Raw genomic sequence first — 23,067 nt, forward strand, 5'->3', positions numbered from 1 at the left:
TGTGTAAAGATAAGAAGTCATTAAGTAGTCTGCCAAGTTTTCTGTGTTTCATTTCTTATGATTTTTGCTTCCAACACAATGTTACAGGTTCAAGTCTCAAAGTGACATTCTGTAGCACACTATCAATAGAGCTATCTGTACTTTAGGTGACATTTTAAAATAAGCTCTCTGGCCGTTACCCAAATGCATGCTAAAATTCATAAAAAGCATTTTCAGATAAGAGTTGCAGATAATAGCAGTCTCATGGGCAGCATCTCTTGTCTCTATAAAACTGATAACCAACATTGTCTGAGAGCTATTGCTGAGCACATATGTAATGGCTGCTTCATTTTCTGCACTGTCATTCTGTAACAAATAACTCATTATCCTTCAGAGATATTCAATATCTGGGATTTGAGAAGCATTTTAAAACCAAATTCTATTCAGAAGTCACTAATCTATGCCCCACAATCTTATGTCACTTACTGTAAATTAACTCCTCAATCCTAACAACTCTTTCACTCTTTGTATGCCAAGACAATGTAAGCAGATTCTCTGAACAATCTCCTTTTCAGTGATGAGTTTAGAAGTCAGTAGAAAAGTATCACACCCGGGCATAGGCAAGTAAGATACGTAGGTTACCATGAACATAGGTGTTCTCTTAGGATCTGTCAAACACAAAAGGTTTTCTCTACAGCTCTGTTTAGTCTGGTAAAAAGGGAAGATTGTTTCACCCAGAGTAACAAGAATGAATAAGATCAGTGGTGTGGGATGTTAGATACTGACCGTTTTGTAAAATATTTTACAGTCTTGAGTCATTGTAATTTTTCCTTTTGAGTCAGATTTCCACCCCCCCCCCCCCCCCCCCCCGGGTGTGTACAGTTCACAAGTTATTTTGCTATGATATATATGAATATTATTGTCAATGTTGGTGACATTTTAATGGTAAAAGCTATAGACTCTAAGTTTTTTATTTAACTGTGTCTCATTAGACTGGGAACAATATGGGATGTCCCTATAACGTTTGTGGTATTTTGAACAGTAGTAAGTGTTTAGGAATTTCAGGACATCTTTAGGGCTTTAATTAAGAAGGCTTACTTGACATACTTGAACATGAACAATACTTGACTTGAACAATAAATATATGTAAGATAGTTGATAATATGGAAACTGTAGGAAGTGCCATCTGTATCTATCCCTGATTCTTCTCTCACATTAGTATTACACTGATAAACCATTCATTAGGGTTTCCACTGATCTTTGCAAAGGAAGAGACTGGAAAAATCAAATCCCTGTATTCTGACCCTCAAATATCTTTCATGTGATAATCTCTTTGTTCATATTATGCTAAGAAAATAATTTATTTTGATTGGTGGGAACTACTGACCTACTCATCTTCAAAAGTATGTTATTTTCTTTGTTAATACATTCTTATTCTAGTACAGATAGTTGTCTGATAAAAGGTTTCTGAGAATTTGTATTTTAGTAGCTGATGGAATGACATTCCTGACTGTCTACAGTGTTTTGTGTGCTTTTATTTTTAGCAGTTGGGATAATAGCGTCTGATAACTACTGTCCAGTCAGGAAATAGAATTCAAGTCGGGAAATATGATTAAAGTCAGTTATCCCTTTGTGTATAATTCAGGTGAACTGTGTTAGAGGTTTTGGTGGTAGAGAGTTAATAGGCAATCCTATGTATCGCTTAATGCACACACAATAAGTTGTCCAAAGTCTGAGGAAAAATGGGTAATTTATCTTTATCAGACTATGGCTACAGCTGTGTTTGAGGGAGTCTGTGAGGCTGCAGGGATCTAAATGGATTTGTTGTTGTATTGACTGAATTCTTCAAAAAGAACTTTTTCTCAAAAAAAAGAAAAAAAAAGAGAGAAAATTCTGGTAAAACAAAACAAAACAAAACTTCTCTTTGAAATTTGAGCTAGCCTCAAGAAAGTGTTCCCATATATGTTTGAAATCCACTATTCAATGCCATATTTGTAAATAATTTCCCCTTTTCAGATTTAGCCTGGCATCACATTTTTAATAATGTTACTCTCTAGAAATCACCTGAAAGTGAAGTTACCAGACTTTTGTCTCATGTCATGTGACTTTCCATTCAGAGCCCAAAAAATTGATACATACTGGAAATATTTGGAAATTTGTCCACTTGCTGTGCTTTGAACTTGTTATAATGAAACTAAGATACCTTAATCGGGGTATTTGTTCCTACTGTACAATATTTGATAATGGATTATGGGAAGGTGCTCATTGATTCAGCATCTCATGATTTCTTTTTCAAATAAAAAAAATAAAAACATGCAGACTATTTTATTTTAATTTATTTTATTTATTTTATTTTATTTTATTTTATTTTATTTCCAGGTCCCTTCCTGCCAAAAAAAAAAAAAAAAGCACTTTTAATGGAATTGGACTGGGACTGAGAATAATACAGTGGAATGAGATGGTGTTGAAGAGGGTTTTGAACAAGAAAGTGGAGGGAGTTGTCATGTGTCAAGGATAAGTGATTGGGTATAACATAGAGTTAGCTGCTGGATATGTAGTCTGCTGTGACACAGAGGAGGTCAGCCTGTAAGACATTTTCTGACTTATTAAAAAAGATATGAGTAAGAGAATGAGTGATGAATGGCATTCCTCGGGTGTTGGTACTGGGACCAATGCTGTTTAATATCTTTGTTGGTGACATGAGCAGTGAAATTGAGTGCACTCTCAGCAAGTTTGCCAATGACACCAAGCTGTGCAGTGTGATCAACATGCCGGAGGGAAGGAATGCCATCCAGAGGGACCTGGACAGGCTTGAGAGGTGGGTCCATGTGAACCTCATGAAGTTCAGCAAAGCCAAGTACAAAGTCCTGCACCTGGGTCAGGGCAATCCTAAGTACAAATACAGGCTAGGTGGAGAATATATTGAGAGCAGCCTTGGGGAGAAGGACTTGGGGGTGCTGGTTGAAAAGATCAATATGACCCAGCAATGTGTGCTTGCAGCCCAGAAAGCCAACTGTATCCTTGGCTGCATCAAAAGAAACGTGGCCAGCAGGTTGAGGAAGGTGATTCTCCCCCCCAATTCCACCCTCAAGAGACCCCACCTGGAGTACAGTGTTCAGCTCTGGGGCCCCCAACATTAGAAGGGCATGGACCTGTTGGAGCATGTCTGGAGGAGGGCCACGATGGTGATCAAAGGGATGGAGCACCCCTCTTATGAAGACAGGCTGAGGGAGTTGGAGTTGTTCAGTCTGGGAAAAGAGAAGGCTCCAGGGAGACCTTACAGTGGCCTTTCGATACCTAAAGGGGGCCAACAAGAAAACTGGAGAGAGGCTTTTTATAAGGGCATGTAGTGATAGGACAAGGTGTAATGGCTTTAAGCTAAAAGAGGTTAGATTTAGATTAGATATAAGGAAGTTATTATTTACGCAGAGGGTGGTGAGGCACTGGCACAGATTGCCCAGAGAAGCTGTAGATGCCCCATCCTTGGAAGTGTTCAAGGCCAGGTTGGATGAGGCTTCAAGCAATCCGGTCTAGTGGGAGGTGTCCCTGCCCATGGCAGGGCAGTTGGAACTAGGTGTCCTTTAAGGTCTCTTCCAACCCAAACTATTCTTTGACTCTGAATATCTAACCAAAGTAGAAAAAGTGTTAAAGAAAAGAAATACATGAACAGAAAATGGATTAGGGAAAAGATGGTGGTAGCACAAAATAGCTATGTAATGCTTCAAAGGTAAAGACAATAAGTTTGAATTTTTCACTGAAAGAAGTGAAGTCACTGGGACTGATGGGTTTTTATGACAATATTTTGTAAAGACTAAAATTAAATATATCTCGTTTATATATTTTTCCTTCATCATCTCTCTAATTGCAGGACATGCTGAAGTAATCAGGAAGCCCTTTTGGTTCTTGTTGCATTTCAGTAATATGTTCAAGTAATCTGTAACCTAGATGATCAATCTATTATTTACAAGGCAGGTTTTATTTGTCTGTCACATGTTTATATAAAATATAGAGTTCAGTGCTACTTTTGCTGTCTGATGTAGCTTAATGCATACAGCTGTAATAAATATTTACATTTCAGCATTTCCAAGGATTCACATCAACAAAATGCTATACGCAAGCACTGTATCTGTATTGTGAACATTTCTTCACTTTCTTATGCTTATGTACATATACGACCTATGTGATTTAATTTTTGTCATACAGAAAAACTATTTACAAACAAGTGAGGTAGTTCCAGAGAAGAATCTGTGCCATTTTCTGCATAGCTAATACATATATTTTTTTCCTTTCGGATGTGATATTCAGAACTGAATGAATCAGTAAACAAATATTCAGAGCTTAGCATGATTCTAACAAGCCCATATTGCTGAGACCACACACACAAATCCACCAACTGAAGTGACCTGAATAGGTCTATCATTTATAATGTCACTACAAACAAAAGTGAAGCCTGAACACTCCTAATCACATTTTTATTATATCGTGCTTTGGACAAACAAATAAATTCAATACATATTGTTATTCCAAAGAGTTTTCCAGAATTAAATGAATTGCACTAGATGCCTTAATGGCAAGGAGAGATGTTGGCTAAGCAACTTTCTTGACTCTGTCAACAAAAGTTTGCTGTTATGTCAGAATTAGTGGCACACTGCCCTAGAAATGTTGCAAAACTAACCCCTTGGGACTGAAGTTTACAAAAACTCTTCACAGAATAAATATCTACATCTTGAGGTTTATACGGAATGGGAACACCAAAACTGGGAAAATTCATCGAAATGGGAACACCAAAACTAGAAAGCAAAAATGTGTATTCTATGTTTGTCATCAAGAAATGGCTTTAAACAGCTCCTCTACACCCTGACTGCAGTTATTATTTCTTTGATGCAATAACAACCGATGATTACGCAATTACTCTACAGACACACAATTTAGGTGGCAAAATTACCAGTCATAGGTAACTAACGTGGTTAGAATATACTATATTGGTGGACAATAACATTGAAAATAATCTGTGATTCTAATTTGAATGATATGCATAATAGAGACACAAATGACACATAAAAAGTTACTGACAACACTGAACTAATGCATTTAACTGTTCTAGTTAAAATCCAGTATAGTTTTGGCAACTTGGGCCTGTGGTATAATTAAAACACATCAACATCTCTTCCTATTCTGCTTGTCTTTGTGATGCTTTAAAAGCTTACAAAGTGTACAGCCTAACAAAGTTAAGGACAGAATAACAGTGATAGCTGAGATCACTTGTAGCAGACAGATTTTGAAGATTTGTTTGGAAAAAAAATTAAAAAATAAAAAAAAAGAATCAACATATCAGCAAGGTTTTAATGGCAGACTGTATGTCTGATTTCCATTTCCAGCACAAATCCATAGGGGAACATGGGCAAGGCTCCCTGCTGGGCTCTGCTTAATTTCTGACGCTTGGGTCAGATAATTTGGGTTTGCCACCATCGTACTCCAGGGAAGCGACATGCAGCATCAGTCACAGTGTGCTGCTCCATCTGGCATCTACTCTGCTAAGCTTCAGGTGTAAGAATGCCCTTTACTTTCATTTTTCTTTTTCTCAAGCTTTTCTCTGGGTTTTAGGAAATGACAAGGATGAGCAGGTTGTTGCTTAATTTATTTTGTCAGCATGACTTTTGGATTTAGATTTCCAAAGCTGATTAGGGGATTAAGATGTACAATTGCCAGTGATGTTAACCTCCTTTTAGCTAGTTTGAGAATTAAAGCATGAGTCTTTGGGTTTTACAATTTAATAACAACATAAATTTTATATAAAAATTATGGGATTCTGTAACAAGGAACATTTGGGATCAACTGTTTCTCTGTACTAAAAAAAAAAAAAAACACTTGCTGGACAACTGGTTGAACAAATCAAAGCATATAACAGAAGCAGAAGGTTTTCTCAAAAAAAAAAAAGGAACTAATCCAAGTTTCTGAGTTTTAGCAATATATACATATAAACCTCAAATAAAATTCAATTAGCTTCATACTTCAGTGAGAAATAAACACCTGGGAACCCCAGATAAGAATGAGAACAACTTAGTCTTAGAAATGCTTTGAAAAAATGATGAACAAATAGAAAAATATTTTAAATAAAATATTAAAAAATCTGAATACAGATTTAAAGATTGTACTCCTAATGAAACAAACAACAACAACAACAAAAAAAGGCTACACCATTCATAATGAAACAATATTTAACTTTTTTTTTTTTTTTTGGCATTTTGTCACATTGATCATGATTACAAATGTCAGACTTGAATCTATATTTCCAGCCTCCATACGAAAGGTGCATCAAACACTGCAAGATCTGGCAGCACAGTAGACTTTTGTTCCTAAAGAACAAAAGAATAATTAACTACACTGATGCCTGGAATGTCTGACTTTTCATTTCAGATATTCCTATTATTTCAATTGCATCTCTTATTATTTGGATATATAATAACCCTCTGGACTGCCATAGAATTTGAATGCAAAGACTGAAAAATTTGTTTTGTTTTTCTGGCCATCATTGATATGGATGATTTGACTTGTTCTTTTCATATGTTTTTCACAGATATTAATTTCCATTAGGTCATGTCAGCAAAATAGAGCACTTAGTTGTAAAGAACTTTACCTAAATTTCATTTCTCCTTCTCACTTCTCATAAAAACAGTTATTTTCAGCGATAATGAAATAGTACATGAGACAGCATTTCAACCTAATAATTGCTATTTAGGAATGTCAATTTATCATTGACAGTTTATGGAGGATCATATTATGCACTAACACATATGAAGCATTATGGTGATCTTTTGATAGAACCATCCAGAGTATGTAACAAAGCTCATTTAAGGAAAGAAAATAATGACAATACTTTGACCTGGTTGAATCTTGACTACACATATATATAAGGGAACATCAGTCTTTTGAAAGTCCATTTCAAACTGTAGGAATGATGTTCATAATAAACAGATTTGCAAAAATGAAACAGTTTAAATTTCATGATGAGTTACCGAGATGGGAAATGATTACTCTAGAAAGGTGCTTTTCCTTCATACAAAGACTTCTGAGAGGTGAAAAGTGCTGCTGATATTGTTGGAATTTGTCATGCATGCAATAAATTAATCTGGAAGTTAGGTTCAATGAGAATGGGGTTCTTATATTCATTAGTTTTAATTGTACTTTTGGATCAGTATTTTACCAGCATATTTAGTGTTTAAACTATAAATGCAGCCATTTCAATTGCTAGTGGAAAAGAATAGATTATTTTAGTCTCTGGAAATCTCATATGAATTCTTTGATGTATGTCTTCACTAACTTTGATTTTCATTTTCACAAATATAAATTAAACCTTGGGTTTTAAATTAAAAAATATTATGTTCTTCATTAAATTGGAGGGAATTAAATTAACAAAAGAACAATTTTATGCATTACCTTAATCTGACATTGTGTTTATGATGTCAAAAAAAATCTTTTTGTACAAAAATCCTTTTTGTACACTCTGATGTACAAAATCTTTTTATAGTCAGTACTGCTAATAGAATAATGGATATTAAATTATATTATAATATTACACAATGACAAGCAAAAGCAAGTTGAAAATCTAAGTCTAGAGCTGAAAACCTTTGTATGTAGTTTTATACCAAAATATTATTTTTGAAAGCAGTATTGTTCATAAAAAAATGAAACCATTTATGCATGTTTTCCCAGTACTCTCTGAAGAAAAACAAAATAAAATAGGAGGAATGAATACAAACAAGGAGCCCAGTATGAAACTTATTTTACAAGAAATGTATTTACTCTGGTGGGATTACTCGCACAATTACAGGAACACAAAAATACCACTAGTAATTTGCTGATCCTAAAACCGGGATGTGGATTTGCTCTAAGGTACTCAAGATGGCAATGATACCCAGAAGACTACAAGCTCCTCACCACTGTGCCACAGAGATCCAGGAGACCATTGACAACCTAAGGGAGGCAGAACTAGCTCTGGTACCAAATGCAAGACAGTCAGTTCAGTGTGTGATAGCTCTCTAATCTGCTATACCCTGCACACGACTGACTGTGTGTGAGTAGACTTTCAGAGCTTGTGCTTGAACTTTGAAGTGAAACCACTCTAATGGCCCACCTCTGCCAATGCTTTCTACCACTCTCAGTGGCCTGATGCATACCTGCTACATTTGACATATAGAGGATTTATTTTGTGGAGAAGTTTCACCCAGAACCTTTTTTTCTACCTCTGCAGGAAAATCAGACAGGCAGGAGAGCTCTTTTGTGGTGCTCAACTCTATGTTAAGCTGTATTTAAAACTTATTTGCATGGCCAGACTGGGACACATGGCATAAACTTAGTTTTGCAGCTTATGGACATCAAGGAATATTTTCAGAGCTACCACTATGATCACGTTTTAAATATAATGTGTTTCTTTTTTTTTTTTTTTTTTTTTTTTTTTTTTTTTAATGTGTGCATTAATAGGTGCAGTTCCAAATATATCTCTGGTATATTCACTATCCAGGTCTGTTTAACAGTCTCCTTGTCAGAAGCAGATCTGGTACATACCGTTCCAAGTTACACAGCTGCAAATCCAATTTTGTTTGTATGATGTGATGATCTATCCTCCTTGAAAAAAGCCATCTTTGAGAACTTTAACCTGCTCTGGACAAATAATGTTTTGTTGTCGTTGTTGTTTTTTTGTTTTGTTTTTCATCATTGAAAAAAATAGTATCTACTCCTAGCTCTGTGAGAAGCACTGCTGAGTGACCTTTGCCAAATTTAACTTTCAGCAAACCAAAACTTTCATCTGTATACCAGTCTTCCTGGTTATCTTCGTAAACAGCCATTATTCTATACATTATGGCATCAGTCCTTCTGAGAAACACAACACAAAACAAAATCTTTTTCTTTTCCATCTCCATAGCCTCAGGTGGCATGTCAGGCTGCATCTATGCTAGTATACAAAATGGACTTAAGCTGTTTCTCTGCCCAGGGGGCCACGTGGGAGAGCACAGCCTGTCTTCCTATGTCGCAGCCTCTCTTTTCTCTCCCAATCATCATCCCGTCAGGGCAGCCTCATCCATGCTACCTACTGGGAACAGTGCTTTTTCATTTCTGTTCTCTGAAATGTTGTTTTCTGGGACAATGCTAACTGGCACAGGCTAAAGTGGTGGTGAGGCGTGCAGGTAGTTAAATAGTATGATAAACACCACAAGCCCAGACCCTAGATATGGAAGTTAACATTCTATACACAACGCATCTTCCTATAATTTTCCCCGTTGGTTAAGAGCTTTACTCTACTTTTTAGTAAAACATTTACCTCTTTTGCTTGCTTGTTTGTTTTTTGTTTGTTTGTTCTTATGGTTTTTCCCTTTTTTTTTTTTTTTTTTAACCTCCCTGGACACTGTATCTTCTCCAAAACCCTTTCTATCCTCCTAACATCTGTTTGCCTGTCTCCTAAATACTAATTCTCCAGAAATCCTGAGAAGGATATAGCCTAATCTCCTTGTTTTTCTCTCTTGGTGTTTTTCTCAATCCTCTTCTAAACTTGACAGTGTTTTGTCATCCTGTGGATACACAGCATCTCTGGAAGAAAAAGTATCTGCACTGACAAGTTGCTTCCCAAAACTAGACTAGATCATAATAGGCAACAGATTGCGGAGGCATACAAGAAAGCAATTTAGAACGACTGCATCCTTTACTTCTGCACAACATAATTAAGGCCCATGACTGGTGACTCATTTGAATTACCCTGAGGTAATACGGTATTATACTCAAAATCCTGTTTATGGGCAAAGTAGAAGCATACCTTATGTACAAGTAAAGCCATTGAATTTACTGTTAGTATAACTGAAATCTTAAGAGTACAGTCAGTATTTCTACAAATCTAATTGCTACAGGAAAATAAAAAAATAATTATGTAGTGAAAATTGTTATACATGTTTATTAGTTCCCTCCCCTTTTCCTGTTTTTATACTCATTCTTCCCCTGCTCCTCTGCATCATATCTCTGGTGGCTTCACTCTGTTTAGGAGTGTTATGGTGGGTTGTCAGTAGCTGGAGCCCTTCACTGGGTCAGATATGATGTTCATGTTGATGGCTTTTTCCTCCCTCTACAATCCTATTGAGGTCACCTTTAGACATTTGCTAACGTGTTCTTACACCTTTGAACATTCATTACTGATCTCCAGCTCCATGTGACACCTGAATTCACTATATACAGTGCCTTTAATTGTGGAAGACATTATTTCTTCTCTTTGTTACCCCTAATACTAGCTGTCGCTGGCTCCAGGTCTGCATTTCTTTAGTTGACAGTTGGTGACTTGTTCATAGCTATGGGGTCTCCAATGGGGTCAAGGTTGTGCCTCATCCTACACCTGCTCTCCTCTACCCTGCATCTTGTGTCTCCTCAAGTGCCAGGCATGTATTTCTTCACACTGTATCATTATATTAGAGTCATATCTCATTCTACCTAGAATAACTTATTTTACTGCTATCTATCTAAAACTTTACCTGTACCACAAAAGGGTAAACAAAAGGAAGACAAATTAGCCATACATCAATTAGAGACATTGCTGTCACAATTAAGCCAAATAGAACAAAGTTGTATACAGCTCAGAAGTTTGGATAGAACAGATCTGAAAAGCATCAGTCCTGAGGTCTTGCAAATTCAGCACAAAGCTTATGGCCTGTTACTAGCAATGTCAATACTGTATTATGGTTGCAATAGTTCTATCAAATCAATATTTCTATAATAATAGGGAATAATTCATATTTGGGGGAACAATATACATTATCAGAATAAAATTGAATATTTCTCTATGAAGCACTCACAAAAGTACAAGATCCGCATGTACATTATCAGCCTTCAGCTGTAGTAAGTGATGAAAAAGTGCAATAATATGTAATCCAGAAACATAAAGGTGGTTAAACTGAAATGTTCTTGGTCACTGAGTGGAACAACCTGACAGACTGCAGGCATAAAACCATCAGCAGAGACTTCAGGGTTACAAAACAGTAAGTTTTTTCATTTTGTGACCACTTTCTTTTTGTCTTTTCAGAACAGTACACCATCAGGGAGCTGTTCTACTTTTGCCAGGATTTCAGCTAACTTTAGTGAAATGAATATTGATACCGGATCTCACAGTGTACCAAAGCTTCCCTCATTATCTCATGATGCACCAGCCACTGGCTAGTAATATATGCATTAAACTTACAGAAATATTTAAGAACGTAGTGGGTTTTGTTTGTTGGTTTGTTTAATTTTCTGGCTGGAATAACTATTTCTTTTCCACTAAGGGCTAAATAAGTCTTTCTGGTATAGCTGCCTGCAGATCTTATGTACTTATTTGTCTGTAAGACTCACTGATCCAGGTTGGCTGCACCCAAATGTTGACCTCATTGCTCTTGCCTTCAGATCTGGAGGCCCTTGTTATCATTTGCTCTAAAGAACCATGTATGGACTGTGAGAAAGGGGCATAAAAGCAACCTACAATTTTCATTTATTCAACTCTGTCAACTCTGAATGCATGCATTCATCTATCTATGTAGGATGGCCTTATACAGGTGTTCCTGTCAGTACCTAGAATAGTGAAAAATGGGAAAGTTTCCTGTTTATTTTAGTGGACTTTTCATCAACTTCTGGTTGCTTCTTAACTTCTCACAGACTGTAACTCCTTATATCTATATTACTTGCTGAGCTAAATAGGTGTAATTTTCTTTTAAGTTTGAGATACCTTTAATAGATTAGACAGAATTCACATCACTACTCACCATGCTTCTGAGCTGAAAGTATACTTTTTCCTATTATCTGTTATTATCCATGATTTCTTAAAACAAAACAAAACAAAACAAAATCCTACAATTTAAAAATAATAAAACTTGAAGAATAAGGAACTTTATTACAAGAAAAGCATATCTTTTAAAAAGGAAGTATATTTTGATCTGAGAACTTGAAGTGATGGGTACTCTTCAAAGATTGTCAATGGTGAAGCAGTTTGTTCCAGTCAGTCAGTACTGTCACTTCTTATCTTCTTTCCCCCTTTGCATGCCATAAAGCAATGTTCTCAGACCAAGTTCCTTCTCCAAGGGTCATTCCATGATTTGGTGCCTAAATGGCCTTGGAACATGGATTAAAAATGAGGCACCAAATTTCTGTCTGCATAAACAGGAGGGAAAGCATAGAAAGTAGTGCTGGAAAGGACCGCCTAGAAATGTCCTATTTACCCTATTACCTAAATGCAGGGTCAGTTTGTCTCTGGTTCAGAGCATGACATTACAAACACCATCAGCATGTGAGATTTACTCTGAGTTTTACTTGTCCATTCTGTGAAATTTAAGGAGCTTTAGTAAACATCTTTCAGGATTGTCATTTAAGTGTGAATTTTACAGACATTAATCATACAACTGACATGCAGAAATTTGATTTGGTGAGTTTTTGGATCTCTGTTAATGTTGCAAATCACCATCTGTGAGTTGTTCAGATCTTTCTATTATAGTGCTGATGCAAGGTGCAATCAACAGTAAACTCATTTTAAACATTACAGTCTGCTTTTCACTCCAATAAGTCACAAAATATTTTTGTATTTCCAGTTGATATTGAGGATAAACTTCAAAATATTTTTTAGGTTTCAGACTTCTGGGAAGTGCTTCTTTTATGTCATATGGATTATGAACAGATCTTGTTAATAATTTTTGTCCATATTCTTTCTGTAATTTTCCAGTATCAAAACATTCCCTCTACAGAGAAAAAATATGAAGGAAGAGCATGGTAGATCTTAAGCAACCCTTAAACTTTGGCTTCTTCAAATATAAATTACATCCAAAGTATTTTTGAAACCAATGTTCATACTTGAAATGCAAATTGAACATTTATGAGAAATAGCCAAAAATATGTTACTTTTTATTCTTTGTACATATATTGTAAGACATAACAGTATATATGCAATAAGACCACATGCCAGCAATACACAACAGCAACAGTAGTTTGTCACATTCAATATTAAAGGTGTTGTCCAAAGTCTTTGCATGAATCCTGAAAAAAAATAATGCATGCATGCATGCCTTTATCCCATCAACAAAAACTCTTATTAGCACAGAATTATTAAATTCTTGCCGAGGCAATCGGCACTGGGGCAGATGCGTTCTGCAGCAGAGCAGGGGATCAAGACAGGCAGGGCTTTTTTTTCGGCATCAAGGCCACTCGAAGCAGCCGAGGGAGCCGCCAGGACCCAGCAGCCCTCGTGAGGCAGGCTGACGAGGCGGAGGCAGAGCCAGCAGCGCCCCCTCCCCGGCCATTCAAAAGCAGCCCCTAGGGAGCGCGAGCGACCAGGAGCGCAGCGAACAGGGCGGGCAAACAGGGTGTGGTGTGTCAGAAGGGTGTGGCGCAGCAGTTTGCGTGGCAGTTCGCGCAGGGAGGGCCCCTCGCCGCTCTTTTGCAGTGGTCTTTCCCTTCGGTACTTGTAACCTGCCTGCGAGGAACCTGGCCATGGTATCAAACAGGCAGAAAACCATGGCCTCCACATCTCTTGCGGCCTCTCCATCCACAGTCACCGATGTGGCTACTCAGACGGAGGGCTCGGGAAAACACACCGCCGTCCACGTCTTGGGCTGCAGGGTGTGCCCGAGTCTTCTGTCGGTATCTGACAGCAGCAGCGAGGGGTATGCCTGAGGGAGGTGTGCCCAGGTTGAAGAGCTGTTCAAACAGGTAGCGGAGCTTCGGAAAGAGGTGAGCAGGCTCAGGAGCATCAGGGAGTCAGAGAGGGAAATTGACTGGTGGAGGTGTACTCTGCCCTCTCTGAGACAGACTCACGAGCCTGCCACAGCACAAGTGTCTCCTGCTACACAGAAGACAAAAGTTCCCTCATCCCGCCAGGCAGTAGGAGGAGACCTAGGCCAAGGGGGGGAATGAAGGCAGGTTCCTGTTCGGGGTGGTAGGCGAGCCCTGTCCCTGCCCACCTCACCTTCCCATCTACCCTTATATAACAGGTATGAGGGTCTAGAACATGACAGTCAGAACAACGAAGTAGACGAAAGACTGTCCCAGTTGGAGAACGTGCCTAAGGCAAGGCAACCTACCCCCCGCATTGCTACATCATCTGTCAATAAAGAAAGAAGGGTTATTGTCATGGGGGACTCCCTTTTGAAAGGGACAGAGGGCCCAATATGCCGACCGGACCCAACCCACAGGGAAGTCTGTTGCCTCCCTGGGGCTCGGGTGAGAGACTTCGCTAAGAAAGTCAAGTGCCTGGTACGACCCACCGACTACTACCCACTACTGGTCTTTCAGGCTGGTAATGACGAGGTAGCAACGAGAAGTCCGAGAGCGATCAAAAGGGACTTGAGGGCTTTGGGGTGACTACTTAAAGGATCAGGGGCACAGGTTGTGTTTGCCTCTGTCCTTCCGATAGGGGGGATCGATGCTGACAAGTAGACTCATCACATTAACACGTGGCTTCGGGACCGGTGCAACCGGCACAATTTCGGGTTTTTCGATCACGGGAAGGTCTATGCGACACCGGGCCTGCTGGCACCAGATGGGATGCCCCTCTCTCAGAGAGGGGTAAGGATTTTTGCTCATGAGTTGGCAGGGCTAATAGATAGGGCTTTAAACTAGAGTCGAAGGGGAAAGGGGATAAAACCAGGCACACCGGTGATGAGCTAAGGGATGGTGCGCTAGAATCAGAGGGACTGTGTGCTAGTGAGGTCCTTCCTACACAAGGTGCTGCGTGTAGGGAGGAGCATTTGAAGTGCTTCTACACAAACGCACGCAGTATGAGGAATAAAATGGATGAGCTAGAAGTCTTGGCCCAGTCCCACAGCCACGACATCACCGGCATAAGTGAAACCTGGTGGGATGAGTCCTGTGGCTGGTGTGTTGTAATAGATGGTTACAGGCTCTTCAGGAGGGACAGGCAGGGTAGGCGAGGTGGCGGGCTGGCAATGCGATGTATGTGAAGCATGGGCTGGACCGTGTGGAACTTCAAGTTGGCGATGGCAAAGTTGAGAGCCTCTGGGTAAGGATTAAGGGACAAACAAATAAAGGGGATGTCGTTGTGGGGGTCTATTAAAGACCACCTGGCCAGGATGACAGCGCCAATGAATTATTCCTTGCAGAACTAAGGGATGCCTCAAGATCAACTCCCCTTGTCCTTATGGGGGATTTCAACTTGCTAGACATCAACTGGGATCACCACACGGGTGACACGAGCAAGTCCAGGAGGTTCATAAAGCACCTAGATTATAACTTCTTGGTGCAGGTGCTAAGGGAGCCAACTAGGAAAGGTGCCCTCCTAGATCTGTTGCTGGAGAACAGAGAGGGTCTTGTGGGAGATGTGGCAATTGGCGGCCGTCTCCGTCATAGTGACCATGAAGTGGTTGAGTTTAGAATTTATGGTGACAGAAGGAAAATTGCCACCAAAACTTCAGCCCTGGATATGGGGAAAGCAGACTTCAGGCTGCTCAGGGAACTAGTCAGCAAGGTCCCCTGGGAAACTGCTTTTGAAGGCATAGGCATCCATCAGTGCTGGTCAATCTTTAAGCACTGCCTCGTAAAAGCACAAGATCAGGCAATTCCAAAATATCGGAAGTCAGGCAGGCGGGGCAGAAGGCTGGCCTGGCTGACCAGGGATCTTCTACTGGAGCTTAGGCGATAAAATAAAGTGTACGGCTGCTGGAAGGAGGGTCAGGCGATGAGGAAGGAATACAGGGATGCTGTTTGTGTTTGTAGGGAGAAAATTCGTGTGGCCAAAGCCCAACTAGAGTTGAAGCTGGCCATGTCTGTGGGAGACAATAAACAAGTTTTTTTTAGGTATGTGAACAGAAAAAGGAGAACCAAAGAAAACATAGGTCCGATACTTGATGGGGAAGGTCTCCTCACAATGACACAGGCAAGGCAGAGATGTTTAATGCCGCCTTCGCCTCTGTCTTCAACACTGCTGATGATCTTCGGGACCCAGGGTGCCCTGAGCTGGAGGACCATGACAGTGGGAATGACAAACTCCCAACTGACCCTGAATATGTGCGGGATTTGCTGCTCCACCTGGATCCATACAAGTCCATGGGTCCGGATGGGATTCATCCCAGGGTGCTTAAAGAGCTGGCTGACGTCATCGCGGGACCTCTCTCAATTATTTTTCAACAATCTTGGGAATCTGGAGAGGTCCCAGTAGACTGGAACTGGCAAATGTTGTGCCAATTTTCAAGAAGGGCAAGAAAGAAGACACTAGCAATTACAGGCCTGTCAGTCTCACGTCAGTGCCTGGTAAAATTATGGAGAAGATGATCCTTGAAGCTATTGAAGTGCACCTGGGGGACAATGTAGTCATTGGTCCCAGCCAACATGGGTTCATGAGGGGTAGGTCCTGCCTAACAAATTTGATTTCCTTTTATGATAAGATCACCCATCTAGCTGATCAAGGGAAACCAGCTGATGTGATCATTTTGGACTTCACCAAAGCTTTTGATACGGTTTCCCATAGGATCCAACTGGACAAAATGTCCAGCATAGAGCTAAACAAAAATATCATACGATGGGTGAGCAATTGGCTGACGGGCAGGGCTCAAAGGGTTGTGGTAAATGGGGCCACATCTGGCTGGCGGATGGTCACTAGTAGGGTCCCTCAAGGCTCCGTTTTAGGGCCAGTCCCCTTCAATGTTCTTATAAATGATTTGGATGTAGGACTAGAAGGTGTTTTGAGCAAATTTGCCGACGACACCAAACTTGGAGGAGTTGTGGACTCGGATGAGGGTGGAAAGGCCTTGCAGAGAGATCTGGACAGGTTGGAGAGCTGGGCGATCACCAACCACATGAAGTTTAACAAAAGCAAGTGCCGGGTCCTGCACCTGGGACAGGGCAACCCTGGCTATACGTACAGACTGGGCGATGAGATGCTGGAGAGCAGCCCCGCAGAGAGGGATCTGGGGGTTGTGGTTGACAGCAAGTTGAATATGAGCCAGCAGTGTGCCCTGGCAGCCAGGAGGGCCAACCGTATCCTGGGATGCATCAAGCATGGCATTGCTAGTCATTCGAGGGAAGTGATTGACCTGCTCTACTCTGCGCTGGTGCGGACTCACCTTGAGTACTGTGTGCAGTTCTGGGCACCACAGTACAAAAAGAACATTAAACTGTTGAAGAGTGTCCAGAGGAGGGCAACAAAGATGGTGAAGGGCCTAGAGGGGAAGACGTATGAGGAGCGGCTGAGGTCACTGGGCCTGTTCAGCCTGGAGAAGAGGAGGCTGAGGGGGGACCTCATCACAGTCTACAACTTCCTTGCGAGGGGGAGTGGAGAGACAGGTGACCTATTCTCCGTTATCACCAGTGATAGGACCCGTGGGAATGGTGTTAAGCTGAGGCAGGGGATGTTTAGGCTGGACATCAGGAAGAGGTTCTTCACCGAGAGGGTGGTTGCACACTGGAACAGGCTCCCCAGTGAAGTAGTCCCTGCACCAAGCCTGTCTGCATTTAAGAAGCGATTGGACTGTGCACTTAGTCACATGGTCTAAACTTTTGGGCAGACCTGTGCGGTGCCAGGAGTTGAACTTGATGATCCTTATGGGTCCCTTCCAACTCGGGATATTCTATGATTCTATGAAATATGGAGATAAAATGAAATTTATACACAACCCCAGTTCTGAGGTGTCTACATAGTGGACTTTTCTGGTGCTAGTACATAGCAGATGGGAATTTATCCTCTGCCTCCAGAAATACTTCACAAGACCTCCACCTTTCCTGCACTTCTCCAGTTGTAATAACTATTTCATCACAACTTGCAAGCAGCCAAGGTAACAGCTTTATCATTTTTAATATGTACAGTTTCTTACTTCTCCCTTTAAATTTTACCATTGTTCTTATCTCACAGGTGATATTTGTATCACAGTCTGAAAGCTGCTGGAGCAGCCTCAGGTCTGAATGAAAGTAAATTTTGTCACTGCATACTCTGTTGGTTTTTGCATTGCTTTACATGCGAAGGAATGCTTTTGTGTATATTCCTTCAATTATTTTCTCAGAATCTCTGCTTTCCTTGGGAACATCCCATGATCCATCATTCCCAGTGGTGCACAACTAACATTACCAGTCTTCCCCTTTCACCAGAATGGTCCATTTAAGGCTCCAAATACAGCTTGTAAGGCAAGTCTATGTCTTGCACATCAGCTTTCACCAGCATGCTACAAATGGCACTAGTGTAAACAGACCCACCACTGTATCCAGAGAAGAGCCCATGGTGCTACCCCAGAATAGAATAGCATACAGAAATTAGAAGACTTAGACTACCTTCTTTTAACTGATTTTATTTCAATATTCACATCTATTTTTGACTTGAATGTTAAGGGAAGTACAAAATTTGTCAGGGACCAATATGAGAATTCTGGATTGTTATTGTTTGGACTGTTTCTAATTCCAGTGGAAATCTTAGAATGATTAATCCACTTTTTTTGTTTGTTTGTTTGTTTGTTTTGTTTGCATACTTTATATAAGCACTGTATATTTGTCTCATGAATGGAAGAAATCTAAATAACAGATACTAAAGGTTTGATTGTATTCTAGTACTACAAACTGATGCCTTAAAATGTGACTATGAGGCATCAGTTTGATATTTTCCATATCAGCAGTCTTTCTTAGATTTCTCAGTGCAATTCCAATTGACTGTGGTATTCATAGAAATGTAGAGATAGAAAAGACATATTAACTTGTGTGGTCAGTCCTTCATCCTGCCAGCATAAGGTTCTATTTTATGGTGACTTTTGCAAGCTAGTTTAAAATGATTTAGAGAGTAAAATTTTGACCAACACTATGGAAACTAATAGATCTGTAGGCAAGTAAGCTTCTCCTAATAACTCTTTCTCCTTTTCTGAGTTCTGTCCATTCTGTTGCTGCTTCTACCTAAATCACTGGTGTATATATAGATATATTTTCTGCTTATACTTTCTAAGTAGCTATAGACTTCAGTTGTTGCTTAGGTAATCTGTACAGTTTCATTCTCTTATTTCGGCTTCATAAATGAATTTCTGTACTGGGTCTGTTATGCTTAAAAACAAAACAAATTTGAAGCTTAAGCTTGTACGTTGTATGCTGAGAGAAAATGTGTGGTCAGCTACAATAAGTCAGATGGTAGGAGCTAATTTTGTAAGAAATGAAATATGTCAGATTGTTTCTGCAGTCCTTTTTTTTTGTAAAGTCTCAGTGATGAGAATCCCTAAGAAATGTTGAAAATAATATCACATTGTGTCAGCTTAAAATTTTTTCTAGAAATATACATGAAACAAATTATAAACTGTTCTCTGTTTCTGTTTATCACCTAGTTATAATATTTATTGGGCAAAGCTCTCATAATATTTATAATTAATGGAACTTTGAAAAATTATATACACTAGTTGTATTTTTGCATAGGATACGGTTACAAAGATTTTAGGCTGATAGCAAATGTGAATGCCTTTACAAATGTGTAAATACTGGAAAATTCCAAATTCATCTGATAAGTCCTAGACTTCTTTAAGCATGTGAAATCATATTAAAAGAATCCAAAGATTTTTCTTCTGTGAATAATGATGTACTGACTCTGGAAGCCAGTAATACTTGGTTTACATGTTTTCTTTTATGATCTAAGCAAACTTTGTGTGGAAAATATATACATATATTTATAGAGCTAAGAACCCAGCATGCTTCCTCTGGAAATTCAATGATTTCCCATTAGTGAAAGCTATGCTGCTCTAACATGAATGTTGCCAGTATGAAAAAGGAATAATAATTAAATGTGGAGATCATGTTTAGTGCAGAATGATGGTGGAAATAACATTGACTATACTGAAAGAAATTTTTTTTTTTCTGCTTATAAAAACTTGCTACTCTCCACTGTGCAATAAACCTTATTACACTGAATACTATTTATTATTATTATTATTTATTTATTTATTAACTGTGAAGGGGTCAGGAATAGTGATAATATGAACCTGACTAGAAAAGGACTGGAAAAAAGTCATCTATTTATTTCTAAAATAATTTAAATATCCTAATGCAAAATATTATAGGAAGTTTCAAAAGGAATTCTCCCTTTGTTAGAATAATTGGTCCTTTACCTTGCCTCACAGGTATTGCAGTGACATTCTGCTTATCTTCTATGATTCTTAGGCATGATTTAAATTGACTTCTCTCATCACCTCCACTGTATCTCTCTCATCAGTTATTCACCACAAATGCTTATAAATCCAGTGACCTTCCAGAAAATTTTTGGAGCTTATATAAAAGGGTAAAAGAATCATACTCTTTTTTCCTAATCAAAACTAGTTATAGAAACTCAGAGCAACCATAGGTCAAAGTTTACAGATAAGAGAGGAGGGAATATCTAATGTAGTTCATCCAATTTAAGTCTCTAAGACGTCATAAAAATCTATTTGCACATTTGTCCAGATGAAAGAGGACCTGGCAGCATAAGGTTTATCCCACCAGAGTAAGAAAACAGAGAGAGAGTGGTGCTGGGGTGTACTTTTGGGTAGGAGGTGAATTCCAAGGCAAAACGCAAGAACATCATGATGGGGTTAGATTAGCTGGAGGTTTATCTGCTCAAACAGTCTCTCAACAGAAATGGAAATTTAAGGCAGAGCAAAGCAAAAAAAAAAAAAAAAAAAAAAAAGTGTTATTAAACCAGATTGTTCTACTAACTTGTGCAAATCTTCAGTTGAATTCAGACAGCCATATGACACCCTCTGGGTGCCACTGTCCCACCACACAGATCTGAGCAAGGCAGTAGGTGATAACCACTTAGCTGTGGCAATGGTTGCTGCAACTTAGAGTCAACCAGAAAATGCACCTTTTGTTCAAGAACTGTAAATGAATCCAGGAGAATGAGGGAAATAATGAGGGAAATATTATGTGACAATATTCTGGGGAAAAAAAAAAAATATATATATATATATAAATGCAAGGATAAGACATACATTGTAATGTACAAAGGTACAGATGTAACTTTGGTGTGTTTTAGAAGTTTGCTAGTTTACTATTGCTACTTTTGTTTTGTTAATCTGAAACATTTATTAAGAACTGAAAGCTCCTGTGCCTCTATTTCCCAAACATCAAACACTTATCCATCCAGGGACTAAACGGTGAAAGTAAAATAATAAACTATAATACTGTCAGTCTGCCTAAAAGAAAATTTGTAGTCTGGAAGCAAAACTAATATTAAAGTGTAAAGATGAAAGATAGGGAAGGCTCCAAGCTAGCAGTGCAACGTGGCACCTTTTGTCCCATTCACAGAAATGAGGAGTCAGTCTGGTAAATTTATGATATGAAATTTCGCCATAGGTTGCTTTGACTGGTTTAATTTATAATTTGAATTATCTGGAAGCTACAGAAAAACTAGTGTGGAGAACCAAAACAAACTTAACTGTTGCTGATGAATGGTCAAATTGTCAACAAGATCTTTCTGTTGTTGATGGCATTGCTACCTCATTACTCATCATCCTGAAAGTTAAACTTCACTTTTTTCTTTCTCAACACAGTCCATAATACAACTGTTTACAGTAACTATAATTTGTATCATTGATTATAACTAACTATTCCCACCAATTTCTGTTCTAATTCATCCATATATTATTTTCTTATAAAAGCGGTCAACAGGATTTTAGCAAAATTCAGAGTGAAAATCTATAGTACTATGCATACATAATAGCTATAATACTAGAATATAATGATATTAGTTACATCACCTTGTTCTTTTCTGTTTCTAATTAAGGTGAAGCATGCTTTAAGCCATATGTTTACAAGAGTAATGTAGGTGTATAATGTCTTTCTTCTGGGAGAAAATCCAAGGAAAAACAGATACAGAGATCCATGTGCACAGTGTTTTGTACATTACACTAAACAGAAATTATGTGGCAACATAACTATTTATTTTTTAAGGATGACAACTGTCAGAGACACAGCGTGGACTTGGAGTTACCATTGAGTTAAATACATGTTTTTCTTTCAAACTGATAAATTGTTTGAATGTTTTAACATTTTTCTTCAAAACCTAAGATTTTCTAGCAGGTAGGAAATGAAGATGAAAGGCCATGTCTACATGAAAAAGTAGAAGTCTATGGAATGTATGGGTATATCAGATCAATTTGTATGTCTTTACGAAATCACTTACCATGTACTTAGATGTAAACATACAAGTAGGCCAGGCCCTGCTCATGTAGTTTGCTGTTTAACTATAATATATGAACAAAAGTTCAAGCTCAACTAATTTAGAGGGCATACTTCTATATCAGCGAGCTGTAATTTTTCACATCAGTGGGACTATCCCACAAGTCTTAAGTTCATAAAAAGTAATTTTATGAATAGGGGCCTTTTGCCTAGCAAAATATATTTTTGTGATAATTCAATGTGTTTTATTTATTTATCTGTTTGTTTGTTTGTTACTTCCCAGAGAGTACTAGAAAAATAATAGCAATATTTTCTTTCTGATGTTTTTCAACAACATTTTCCTTGGGTTTATTTTCTCCAACAATTTCTTACTTTTGATTTAGAAAGAAATTGTGAACTATGAATAAACATGATAAACTATTAACAGAAATTAAATTCCAAATTCCTTGGCTTATCCTTAGAGAACTTTTATTATTTGAATGAAATTAATTCAAAAGTATAAACATACACAGAAGTCATGCTATACACAGAAGTCATGCTAAATGAAAACTATTAGACGTACATCTAATAATAAGTTTAATTTATAAACTCAAGTTATAATAGTGATTATTCATCAATACTTTTAAAATAATATTTTTTTTCTTGTGTTCATGTTTTATTTTAGCTTATAGAGAAGGATATGGCCACTTAAAATAAAAATAAATAAATAAATAAATAAAAAAACACAGTATTGTCTAATGTGGCATAAGCAAACAAAGTGAACAGGAAAGAGTTGTAAAATTGATGGCAGTATCATGTACAAATGTAGCATAATTAGTGAAACCTGTTTCTGACTGACAAGGTATTTAGGAAAGTCAGAGTGAAACAACTGATATGTTTGTATTCAAATTCAAGCAGCTTTAATAACAAAATGGTATTAAACTACCAGTATCAGAGATACAATCAGGTATTATAGGAAGGAAACAGCAA

The 23,067-nt window shown here is 38.4% G+C and overlaps 1 long non-coding RNA gene across 3 annotated transcripts in view; it reads left to right on the plus strand.

Moving 5' to 3' along the window:
- The window catches only part of LOC106037552 (uncharacterized), a 48,858-nt gene that overhangs the window by 16,457 nt on the left and 9,334 nt on the right, over window positions 1-23,067 (plus strand). The window contains exon 5 of one of the 3 annotated variants that reach the window (XR_010829656.1): window positions 2,359-4,625. The exons of 1 other annotated variant lie outside the window; for it this stretch is intronic. This is a non-coding gene — a long non-coding RNA (uncharacterized lncRNA). Of the gene's footprint in view, window positions 1-2,358; window positions 4,626-11,038; window positions 11,206-23,067 lie in introns of those variants that run through there. One more of the 3 variants, XR_001208098.3, reaches the window with a different exon arrangement.

The sequence above is a fragment of the Anser cygnoides genome, chromosome 2 (genome assembly GCF_040182565.1).
Source record: "Anser cygnoides isolate HZ-2024a breed goose chromosome 2, Taihu_goose_T2T_genome, whole genome shotgun sequence".
Taxonomy (NCBI): domain Eukaryota; kingdom Metazoa; phylum Chordata; class Aves; order Anseriformes; family Anatidae; genus Anser; species Anser cygnoides.